Source organism: Mesocricetus auratus, unplaced genomic scaffold (assembly GCF_017639785.1).
Source record: "Mesocricetus auratus isolate SY011 unplaced genomic scaffold, BCM_Maur_2.0 Super-Scaffold_100007, whole genome shotgun sequence".
NCBI lineage: Eukaryota > Metazoa > Chordata > Mammalia > Rodentia > Cricetidae > Mesocricetus > Mesocricetus auratus.
Genome location: NW_024429191.1, coordinates 81,734,451 through 81,746,871, shown reverse-complemented (window position 1 = coordinate 81,746,871; position 12,421 = coordinate 81,734,451). Strand labels below are relative to the sequence as shown.

At 51.2% G+C, this 12,421-nt stretch overlaps 1 protein-coding gene across 19 annotated transcripts in view; it reads right to left on the bottom strand.

Moving 5' to 3' along the window:
• Positions 1-11,919, bottom strand: part of Mapt (microtubule associated protein tau) — a 96,577-nt gene extending 84,658 nt beyond the window's left edge. For all 19 annotated transcript variants that reach the window (XM_040749865.1, XM_040749869.1, XM_040749867.1 and 16 more), the window contains exon 1: positions 11,774-11,919. The gene's annotated coding sequence lies outside the window, so the exon portion shown is untranslated. The remainder of the gene's footprint in view (positions 1-11,773) is intronic.
• Between the last annotated feature and the right edge of the window lie 502 nt (positions 11,920-12,421).

Below are 12,421 nucleotides of genomic sequence, written 5' to 3'. Positions count from 1 at the left end.
CGGGGAGAGGAGGTGGGCGGGGAGTGGAGGTGGGCGGGGAGTGGAGGTGGGCGGGGAGAGGAGGTGTGTGGGGCTCCTGGATCTAATGTTCACAGGTGGGGACAACGTCACAGTGGACAGAAACTGTGTGGTCAACACACGTGAGGAGGGCACAGTGCATGATGGGTGGGAGCAGCAAGCGGTTACCATGTATGAAGATTTGGCAGCTGGCGGCAGTGAAGGAGGTTCAGAGTCTGGGTGGCAGGCATGAGGGCAGGCTTGGCTTAGCAGGTGACAGACAACATGACTAGGGATTTATGTGTGGACATGGGCATGGCTGACAACAAGTTGTTCTGGGGAGAGTTTGGCAATGGAACACAAAATGGGTTAGACATAAATCTTAGAACTCTCTCTAGGAAGCATTATTTCTATAATGATGCCAGGGTAAGGACTAAACTCATTTGGAGTCAGTGAAAGCAGAACTAGAGAGACAAAGCTGGGTGGATGATGTCTGCAGGAAACTGACAGGTCAATCCCGGGATGGGGAGGGAGGACAGTTTAAGGCTGTAGTTTGCCACACAGGGGACTGGGAGGTGGCAGGTTTCAACAGCCCGGGTGGGAAGGCTCAGATGGTAATGGGTCTTGGGCTTCCTAAGGAGCAGTGATGTGGGGTCAGGAGACACTGAAGCCTTGAGGTAAAACCAATGGCCCTGTCAGGGGCTACACACTGGTCCTACAGATAACCCCACACTTCAGAAACCTTCCATTCAGGCTGCAGTTACGGCTCCGTGATAGAACAGTATGCATGAGGCCCCGAGTTCAATTCCCAGGGAAGGCAAGAAGGAGGGCAAGAAGAAAACTTGCTAAGCCAATGAACTTCAGCTGCAGCTCAATTAAAGCTCATTCAGTCAATGAGCCACAAGAGAATCATGCTATCAAAGTCAATGTCCGGCTCTGATTTACTCTTGCTTAAGTCGATTCCTGTCACGTGCTAACATTGACTGACAGGGAGAATCCACCCTGGGAATATTTAGAATATGAGGTTCTGTGTCAAGTCTGCATCAATTAGGAAGAAACTGAAAATTCCATTTAAAAAAATGGGAATGCTCCCAGGAAATTCCATTCAAAGGTCACAATTCAAGCCCAAGAGGAAGTCCCAGCCCCTTTCTGGAGAAGTCAGCATTGGCATGGGCTAGAAATCACTTGAGGTTACCACGCCCAGTGCTCTGCACCCTGACTTTGGGTCTCCTTCTCTCCAAAGTGGGGACAGACACGGCTAGTACAGACTGGACTTTGGCTGCCCATGCAACCTTCTGGGTACATCCTGTGCTGACTTGGTGTTCACCATGGGGGACCAGCTGCCCCCGGCTGGCTGGAAACAGGAACAGGGTGCCAGCAGCTGTACCATTTCAGGCATCAGGCTACACTCAGCCCATGAGGGACCTCGGATCAGGCATCTGCAGCGGCTCCTGGGAGACAACTCCTTCCTGTGTACTGACTTCTCAGATGCCCAAAGGAACTCCGACGGATTGTTTCACTCCAGTTCTGTGACTAGCCAGCGAAAATGGAGGCTGAGGCCTTACCACCCACTCCACTTCAAGGGGAGACAGAATCACTCCCACTTCACAGACCAAGCATAGAGGTTCAGGAAGTGTCCATCTTTGCCAAAAAGAAATCTCTTATTGTCCAGTGGCAGTGGGGAAACGTAATGAAATTCAGGATGCAGCAGTGGGGGGTGATCAAGCTTCTCTAATTCAGTCTTGCCATTGACAAATGAAGGATCAAAATTTTAAGTCTTATTTTAAGTCTTGGTCCTGACTGTCAACTTACAGCAGGAATCCTGCTTATCAAAGAATTTTTTTCTGCAACTCTCCACCAGCCATTAAAGGCTAGCATGTGATTGCTTTTAATGCTTTATGATTCCAAAAGACAAGCATTTCCAGTGTACTCAGGCCTTATTAGCACTCTGCAGGGAGCAGTGCTGCCACGACTAGCCTTTTCCCAGGTGCAGCTGAGCGAGGGACTCAGAAGCCTGGAGGAGGAACTCACCCCAACACGGAGCCACCAGGGAGGCATATCATTCCCCAGGCTTATTGGAGAATATTCAACAGACTTATGAAGGTCTGGGGGAGTGTGTGAAGATCTTTCCATTAATAGGATTTAGGGATTTCCTCCTTTTCTTTTTTAATTTCTTCTTCTCCTTCTTCTTCTGCTTCTGCTTCTTCTCCTCCCTCCCTCCCTCCCTCCCTCCCTCCCTCCCTCCCTCCCTCCCTCCCTCCCTCCCTCCCTCCCTCCCTCCCTCCCTCCCTCCCTCCCTCTCTCTCTCTCCTGTTTCTGAGCTGGTTGCATAGGGCCAGAAGCATTGTGCCCAGAGCAGACTGAGGTCATGCAGTATTTCCCGTGTTCTTCTGGAAAAAGACTAGGCAAGGAATAGATTGATAATGGTGCCTCCAAATACTGTCCTAGTCTTCTAGGCAACGGGCAGCCTCGAAAGAGACCTGTTCCTACGCTGTGGTTTCCACTATGCCCCAGAGGCATCCGGTGGTTACACTGTTTAATTCACATAGCCAACTTTTCCTCTGACTATTAACATAAATTTACTTAAATTCTGACTCACTGCCAATATCAAAGTTAAAAAGTGACCAGGTTTCCAGCAAACTCAATATAAAAACTTCAGACATATAATAGTACACATTCACATTTATGGGTGTGTGTAATCAAAGACGGTCTTTAGTCAAAGCCCCCTCTTAGGACTAGTCTCAGATTATTAGCTCACCTGCAAACCTCTTTTTGGGGGGGCACCAAGGAAGGATAAGGCAAGATGAATAATTAGGAGAAATAAGTGTTCCTGAGGCTCAGTGCCTGCCACACAAGCATGGAGACCCAAGTTCCGATCCCTAGCACCCACATAAAACCCATATGTCACTAACACCAATATGGACGGGCAGTGGGGCAGGGGTGACAGGTGGCTAGTCAGTCTGCTGGAAATGAAGAGCCCAAGTAAGGTGTGGAGGGGCTGGAGAGGTAGCTTGGCAATTAAGAGTACTGCCTGCTCTTTCATGGGACCTAGCACCCATGGTAGCTCAAAACTACCTGTAACTCCAATTCCAGGGCATCTGATGCCCTCTTCTGACCTCCACAGGCAGCTGTCATACATATGGTGCAGACATACATGCAGACAAACACTCATACATATAAAATACAATTAAAAATAAGGCATAGGGCCATAAATGGAGTCACCCACCCTCAGCCTCTGGATTCCAAACACTCACAACAGAAAAGTAAGCTTGTGTGAAAACACGCGTGTGCGCGCACACACACACACACACACACCTCCTGAAGTTACATGTCAGTCAATGGCAGGACTAGATTTCACAGAGAACAGTTTTGGGGGGCTTTGTTAGTTTTGCTTCCTTTATATTTTATTTTGTTTTTAGCTCCCCTTCAATTTTGTTTACACATAATTTGATGCATTCAAAGGGACAAGCTGTCCTGGAGAAGGCACACTTCTGTGGTTCCACACATTGGGTCTTCCCAGTGCTCCTTGCTTATCTTATGCTGCCTGAAGACCATATGACAGACAGTTAGAGACCCAGAGATTTTCTGATGTTCTTGGTGTCCCAGTGAGGAAGATACCAAGATCAAATGTATCGCCTGGCTTGTATGTGGGTGCTGGGGATCTGAACTCAGTGCGGCAAGCATTTTACCTTCCAAACCACCTTCCACTAAGACCTAGGAACACTTATTTTAGATTCTCAGCACTACTGATGCTCATCTGTAACACCAGCATGCAAGCCCAGGCAGAGATGAAGACAGGAGATCCCCAACTCACAAGCCAGCCAGTCTAGCCAATTGCCTCAAAGATAGAGAGATGGTTCAGTGTTCAGAGCACTAACTGTTCTTCCAGAGGACCTAGGTTTGATTTTCAGTGGCAACACCACAGCCCACAAACATCTGTAACTCCAGTCCCATAGGATCCAACACCCTCTCTGGCCTCTGTGAGCACCAGGCACATACACGGTGCACACACTTACAGGTGGACCAGACACCCATAAACATAAAATAAAAATTTAAATAAGTAAACAAATAAATAAGGTTTCAGAAAGTAATGTAGGAAGGTACCTGATGTTGTCTTCTAGCCACTACTTTCATGTACACATGTCCATAGCACATATACACATATATCACACAAGCTTGCACACACACGCACACACAAATAATAATTGCCTTCCCCAAAAGGTATAAGCAAGGTCTGGTGAGATGGATGAACAGGTAGAGTGCTTGTTCCCAAGCTTGATATCTGAGTTTGAGTCCCAGGATGCAGATGTTGGAAGGAGAGAACTGACTCTAAAAAAATCATTCTATGAACTCTACATGTGAACCATGTCATGCATGCATGCACACATATTAAGTAAATAAATACATGTGACATCTATCTATTCATCCATCATCTATCTATCTATCTATCTATCTATCTATCTATCTATCTGTCTGTTCAAGGAGCTGGAGAGATGGATGTGTGGTTAAGAGCATGCACTGCTCTTATAGAAGACTCAGGTTCAGTTCCCAGCACTCACACCTGTGACTCATAACTACTTGTAACCCCAGCTCCAGGATATCGGGCCTGATGCTCTTTTGTCTTCTGAGGGCACCCTTACATACGTGACACACATACACAAACACACACACAACTTAACAAATAATAAAATTAAAAGCAATTCCTAAAAAAACGACTCAAAGCTGATGTATTCTGACCCTAGTCTTGATTCTACAGCAGAGAAGGCTTCTTTAGCTTGCTATATTGAATCACAGAGGATTCTGTTTATTGTGTGTTTGGAATCCCTAGGCTCCATTTCCCAGGAGTGTGATTTACTTAACATTTGCCTCTGCCTCTTGGCCATGAAGGCCACTCACCTGACTTCTGCAGGATGGGAATCACTCCATTCGGAACTCCTCCTCTCCCCCACCCCCAGGCACAGCCTTCCACTACCACCATTATGTTCTCAGTCATCAGCAGTTGCTTTATTCAATGAGTAAACCAGAAGACCTTTGGGCCTGACACACTGAGCCAGGTCACCATTCCTATGAGGGAGGGAGGGAGAGAGGGGAGGGCCAGTGAGCATGACGGGGAAGGCTGGTGTGGGGGTTTGCAGTTTATTCCTGGCATGGAGCAGGTTTCAGGAAGGAAGCAGCTAGAAGCAGCACAGATAAGTCCCTGTGCTTGCTGTGGCAAGTGTCCTGTGTGTACATTTAAACATGGGTGTGTGTGATCTTGGAGATCCACTTCCGCCCAAACAACAATGCCTAGTTCCAGAGGACCTGGGCTTGTGTCCTACTTGGTATAATTTATCCATTACAGCATATCCCAACACTAGTGGCTCAAGACAACTCCTTATTTTATCACAAGGGTCCATCCAGAGGCTCCTATCAAGGATGCCATTTACTGAGCAGTCACATGCCAAACCATGGTAAGCACCACATCACCTAATTTAAACTCTCTGGCAACCTTCTAGACAAGAATTATGATACCCTGGGTCACATATGAATATACTAAAAAAAAACACCTTCCCAAGAAGCTAAGCACCACCTTATGTTGGATTGTGGGGGAAGCTGGGACTGACATTCAAGGACTCTAAACCAAATGATTTCTACTTCAGGACATTGCTCTGTGCTGGACACCTGCTCTCCAGGCACTTACAACACTTCCTTGAGTAGCTGAGGTACAAGATACATTTCCTGGGGTTTTCTACTGAGTAGCTGTTTGGGCTCAGCAAGAGCCTACTTGACTGTGGACAAAGAGAAAAGGTTAGGATAACTGCCTGGAAGTCACTTGAGCTTTTATTTTGCAGAAGTCCATTCTATGCACACACTTTACAGAATGATCCAGAATGCCACAGCTATCTGGGGGGGGGGACTCAACACTGCCTCCCACGCTTCATGGGAGCCCCAAGAGCAGAAGGTTATCAGCTGGAGGCAGGGAAGGAATTCTTGGCCAGCCACCCCTGTGGCAAGGTGACAGTAGGGGAGCAAGTGTGATCATGTATGTCCTTCCCTGGCACAGACAACAGCAGTGAGCCTGTGGCCCAAGCAGCGTCAGTAGCACCATGGCACACATAAGTAAACATACCTCAGAGTCTGGCCAGGCAGCCAGCACGGCCTCCAGGAAGACCTGGGATGCTTGCAACGAGGGCGTCTTGTGCCCACAACTCTACATATACCAATGGTTTCAGAGCTGGGCCCCAGCTATGGGTGTCAGTGTTCAACCTCTGGGAGGGACAGAATCTAAGACAGGGATCTGACATTCCCCAAAACTTTACCCTAGCCACAGCTGAATCTGACTGATCTTCCAATCTTTGTGTATGATGCTTTGAGTGTGTGTGTGTGTGTGTGTGTGTGTGTGTGTGAGTGTGTGTGTGTGGTGTAGACATATTTGTACATATGTTCATATTGGGTGTCTTCCTGCATCACTCTCCACCTTATTTGTAGAGACAGAATCTCTCAGTGAACCTGGAGGTCATGAATTTGGCTAAGCTTTCTGGATAGTGAGCGTCAGGGACCCAACCGTTTCCACCCTTGCCCAGCACTGGGGTTGTAGATGCGTACCACAGCACTCAGCTTTTATGTAAGTGCTGGGATGTGAACTCAGGAAGGTCCTCATGCTGGGGACAAGCATTTTCATAGCTGCTGAGCCATTTTCCCAGCCCTTCACCCCCCACTCTTAATTAACAGTTGTCTCTGAGTCCATCACATAACAGATGAATACAGAATCCTTCAATCAGGTGGGGGTTAAGGCCTCTGAAGAAGATTCCCTCGGTCTGATAAACAGAGCACCAAGGTGTAACAAAACACTTTGCTCCAGACATCAAAATCAGACGTTGAACTCTTAAATTCATCCCTCTGTAACTTATTCTAGCCCGTGATCCAATCAGACTGGGTGGTTGGAAAGCCTGACTAGGTTCCCAGGCTAGCCCGCAAAGGTCTATTAAGCCTCACAGGGCTTAGCTGTGTGTCACGTGCTGTGCATCCTTAGTTGGTTATGAGATCTCTCTGGACTGCAGCTTCTCTGTCTGGGATGGTAACAGTTAGCATTCTGCAAGTGAGGTAGCTGTGAGGCCTATCTGAGGTCACCTCCAGCAGCACTCCTAGAAGATGTGCAATAGGTACAATTGAGATAAAAGTGCCAGAGAAACACTTTCTACAAAAGGGCTTCCCCAGGCCAGTGCCAGTGACATTTGGGGAATGTCCTGTAATGTTTAGCAACATCTCTGGCTTCTACCCACAAGATGCCAGTAGCAGCAAACCCCCACTACTTTCCAGACATCTCAGCCACCATCTGAGGACCACGATTTTCCAGGAAAAGATTCATTGATCAACTAGGGACTTCTCTCCATCTTACCTGGCCAGGTGCCCCTAACTCCTGTGTGTGAAATAGCCAGATGGGTTTTCTGAGGGTGGAGAGAAACGAGGATCTCTGCAGCGCTGATGAAAACAGGGTGAGGACAGTGGAGGGAGCAGAGAGAGTGAGGTTCCCCATCTGCACCCCAGTCACCTGCAACAGGGCCATGGCCACTCCACTGGTGGGCTGGTGCAGTGTGATATCCCCCTCTCCATTCTTCTTCCCCTTTTCACCAACAAGGGGCAGGTGAGCCACCTGTGGAAGCTACGGGACCTGAAGCAGAGCACAGGCAGCTGTCTGGCCACCCATGGGACACACAGACAAAATAGATGGGATTTGTTCCCAAGCTTTCCGAAGCTGTGGCCTTGAATATGCAGCCCACTCCACTTTCTCTTTGATGCCCTCTTGACCTCCATCTTTCCATTTTATCCACTTATTTGTTAAAAGACTATGGGCCAAATACCTACTACATGCCTCGCTCTGCACTAGGTCTGTAAGGGTGTTTCTTTTACAGTCTCTTTTGAAGTGATTCCTTTTCAAGAGGGGAATCAAGGAAGAGCTTAACTAAATAAATAGAAGAGACGGTTTATATATTCAGTTGGGAGACGAAGGCATATTCACACACATAGCCAGGGAGTTACAAAAGCCGTATACAACATGCTGAGGGGAGATGGAACAAAACACAATTCCTGAAAATTTTAAACAAATGAACTGGATGTGCTGATGTTACAAAGGGAGAAGGAAAAGTCAGTATACATAAAGGGCACCAGAGCCCTGTCTAGCCCTCCAAGGACCAGTGGGTCAAAGAGCTTGCTCAGCACCAGGGCTTATTTTCCCAATGGGATCAAGCCTGACTTTACTTCAATCAAACCATTACTAAGTTTTCTTCTTGCAATTCTATCAGCTTCCTTTGTTCCTCTCTAGGGAATAGAGCCTGACACTAGAAGCCACTTAAAAACCACACCCTTGCACCACCATGCAAGTGTGTAGACAGGGACTGAGCAGGGCCAGAGAGACACACCATGGACTGTCACTGATAAAAAACAACAAAAACAAAACAAAACAAAAAATCCCCTATAGCCAAGCTAAGCACTCAGATCATTCAAAGATGAACCCCAAAGCCAAGCCAGGTTACTGCTGTAATCTATACACATCTGCCAACGAGGCAAACAGTGCAGAAAAACCAGCAGGCATTGTAGCCAGCCTGGCAGCTGGGGGAGGGATGGGCACATTTAGCTGGATAACCATTTATTTAGAGACGTGTTGCAAATGGCAAGTGGGTAAGCAATTCTTACTCGGTGGACACAAGCAGCAGCATCAAACACAAGATGGCATCTCAGAATTGTAACCACAGAATTAACCTATGAAGGTCCATACTTCCTTTACTGCTGTGAGACCCACAGTTGAAGGGATCTTGCAAAAATTGGGTAGTCTTCAAGAGCCCGGCTGAGCCAAAAAAGTCCCGGAGGGAATTGTTAGTCTGTTCCAGACTCCATCATCCATCAATCCAATGCTAACCAGCCCGAAAAAAGACTTGGAATTACAAGTTCCTGAGCATCAGAGGATGAATAGGGCCTCCGAGACACCCACCTGCTGAAGCTGGGGGTTGAAATCTTCTTGTTCGGTACTTGAACCCTTTCGGATGAGCCCAGGTTGGCTCAGTGCTCTATAGTCCCGGCTTCAGCACAAACTCTAGCTCTGAAGTGAAGCTGGTTTGTTAAAGCAGAGGCCGAGCCAGGAACCAAGCCTCTCTATCTCCACAGAAGGCCAAGCAGTAACGCCTGATGATCTTTCATTAACAATTCAGGCTTCTGGCGACCACAGTACCTCACCCGACTGCCAACACAGAGCAAAATGGAGCGAGTTCCAAAACGCATGGTCTGTGCTTTGTTTCTTCACTGGGTGAAATGTTCTCCCCCGCCATCTCCCACCTAAGGGCTGTGACTCCTCTGCCCAACTGGTCGCAATAGACACCCTCCCTTCCAGGCTTCCCTTTTCCGCGCCACCCCAAGAGCCTGGCAAGGGATGGGTCATATTTGAATCCGTCCTTCAGCTGCTCTGCATCTCTGTCGGGCGGGCCCAGCCACGACGCAACAGCCTCAGGCCTCGGTCTGGCCGGGAGGGGGCGTTCCACCCCCAGATCAAGCTGGGCAGCCTACGTGGGCGATTCAGTTCTCAAGGTGCTCGGTCGGTCTCAAAACTGCACGCCCGCACCAGTATTCAATGGTAGAATTAACTAGAAAACCTCAAAGACTAGGGCTTACTGCAGGACGGGGGAAGCTGGGACCTGTTCGCTTTCCATCCCTCTACGGTTTCCAGGGAGGTTGTAAAGGTGGACTTTTAAGTGAGAGCCCCTCATTTAAATAATATTAACAAAATAATGCCACTCAGTTTGCCTATAGTAAAAATACCCCAGAAGCACCGATCTGGATAGCTATAGTTGCCAGTACCAACGACAATGATGCCCGTGTCAGGGATGAGGGGCTTCTTTCCCACCTCTTCCAGTAGGACAAGCTGGCACGGTCAGACTACCCCAGGATTCTGACTCTCCGCTGGGTAAGGGGTGGGGTAACGCCCAGAGGTTCCTCCTCTGGCTGTTGTGGTTCCCATGGCAACCTCTAACCCGCCCCCTTCTCCGTTGGTTGGGAGGGATGGGTGTGGCCGCAGCATCCCAGGGGATCTCATGCCCTCTCCTCACTCTCCCACCGGGAGAGGCAAGAGGGCTCAAAGGAGGTGGTGGGGAAGCCGGGCTTGCCGAATCTCTCCATTCCTAAGGGTGAGCTTGCTCCCCTAGCAGTGAAACATGGTGGGGTGTTGTTCCCCGGACGCCCTGGGAGGGGAGGGGTGTGGTTCCTCTGAGGACACCTACACACAGAGAGTCTACCTAGAATCCCACCCGTGTGGTTCAGCTAACGATCCCTGGCTCTGGGCCGAACTGGGGGAGAAGGCTGCTCGGGGTCATGTCCGTTCCATGCATGCCATGGAGGCTGCGCTAGACCCCAGCAAGTCAGTAGATCCAACAAAGGGCCTAAAACGGGTGGTTGAAAAAAAAAAAAAGGATAGGATTGAGCGTAGGTAAAAATCCTCGTCGAATGAAAGCCACAAAAAAAAAAAAAAAAAGGCTAGGAGCGCATATTCTAAATCACACAACCTCGACGAACAAAGCAGCGAGCTCTCTTAGAAGACCCCAGGAGAAAGACCGTGTGCGCACGGCACAGAAACTGAACGTCCACGTTCATCACCCATTGCTCCTAAACGCGAGTCCCAGGAGGGTCCTTCAAAGCCCGGCCACAGCACTTGGCATGCCATGATAGAGACGTGACTCGCCGCGAAAAGATGGCACCTCGCGTTCAGAGGGGGAAAAAACCAGGGGAGGGGTAGCAGCGGGAGGAGACACATCCTACTCTCCCCCTCCTCGCCCACCCAGGTCCACACCCACTGCCGCAGTGAGGGCCGAGCCCTGCGCGCCAGCCCGTGCCTCCGGCAGGGAGCGCACATGCCGGGAGCCGGGAGCCGAACGCAGAGAAAGGAATCCGCCCTGAAATGCACCTGCAGCCCTCGCACAGGTCTGTGCTTGGCTGTGACCGTGCGAGCCCTCGAGCGGGGAACCGCGGCTCGCAAGCTCGCTGACACCGCGAGGCCAGGTGATCCCTGCCTCTTCGAGCTTCCACACTGGAATTCGCGCACTGCCTTCTGTCGGGCACGGCGCTGCCCCTGTCACTGTACCAAACGCGCGCAGGGGGAAGGGCGGCTAAAGTGACAGCGCCTGGACCCCTCCCCATCCTCCTGATTCCTCCCAGCCCCCAAACGTCCCCTGCTGGATCCTGAAGGAGGAAAAGGGGAGGGGGCGGGACACCACCTAAAATCAGGGCCAGTGAAGGCCCGGTCAGAATCACTGTCAGGGAGAGGCATGCAGGCAGTCATCTTTTCTAGAACCCAATCCACACCTTCCTTGGGACTGATGGCAATCGGGGGCAGAGAAATCTGATTTCGGGTTCAGTTTCGGGGGTCATCGTTGGACTCACACACACATAGACACACACACACAGACCCACGCCCATTGCGGCAAAAGGCTGAGATCCAGAGCTCAGAGCAACCCCCTCCCCTGGGTCACCGCCATCCGCGCCCCACCCTGATGGCACAGACGCCCCCCCCGTTTGCGTGGAACGGATGGTGCAGACCCCAGCACACACAGACAGACACACGCATTCACCCGCGTGCGTGCATCTCTTGCACGCGTTTCCTTCCCAGCTCCCCAGCGCGGAGGGCGCAGAGAGGCTCCCCGCCGTTGCGCCTGACAGATGCCCAGCGCCCTAAATCCATTTCTGGGGCGAGGGGCGACAGGAGGATGGCGCACAGGGCCAGATGGGGACCGAATTTCGTAGCTGCGGCACTTACCTGATGATCGACAGCAGGCGAGGACAGAAGAGGACAGCAGAGAAGGTGGTTGTGGCGGCGCCGGCGGCGGCAGAAGGTGGGCGGCGGCGGCGGCGGCGCTGCTGCTGGAGCCGGAGCTGGTGGGTGGTGGAGACTGGGAGCGCGCGCCGCCGAGAGAGCGCGTTCCCGAGGCCGGCGGGCGGCGCAGGCGCGAGCCACGGGAGCGCGAACCTCTCGAGGGGAGGGGCGGGCAGTGAGGCCTGCGCGGGGACCTCGCCCCTTCGTCCACTAGGGGGCGCGCGCGAGCACCCCACGGCCCTCCCCTCCCCGCGCCGCCCGGCTCGCTCCTCTCCTCGCTGTCTTACCCGGGTCCCGCCACGCCTCGGGCCGCCGCACTGACCGCCGCGCGCACGCGCGTGCTCCGCGGCGCACGCGCACCCCGGCCTGCCGGGGCGTCAGCCTTTGTCTAGTGCAGGGGTCTCCTCCCTCTGTCCCCGCGGGTCGAGGCGAAGCGGTATGCGTGTCCTTGTCCGCTTTTCAGTTCACCCTCGTTGGCTCGCCAGGAGAAACACGCTGGACCCCGAGGTCTCCTGCAGGCGTCTCCCAAAACGGGGTCCTCCGGAGAGAGACCAGTTTCCCAGGGGCCGCTGTTTGCTTTCTTTCCACTTT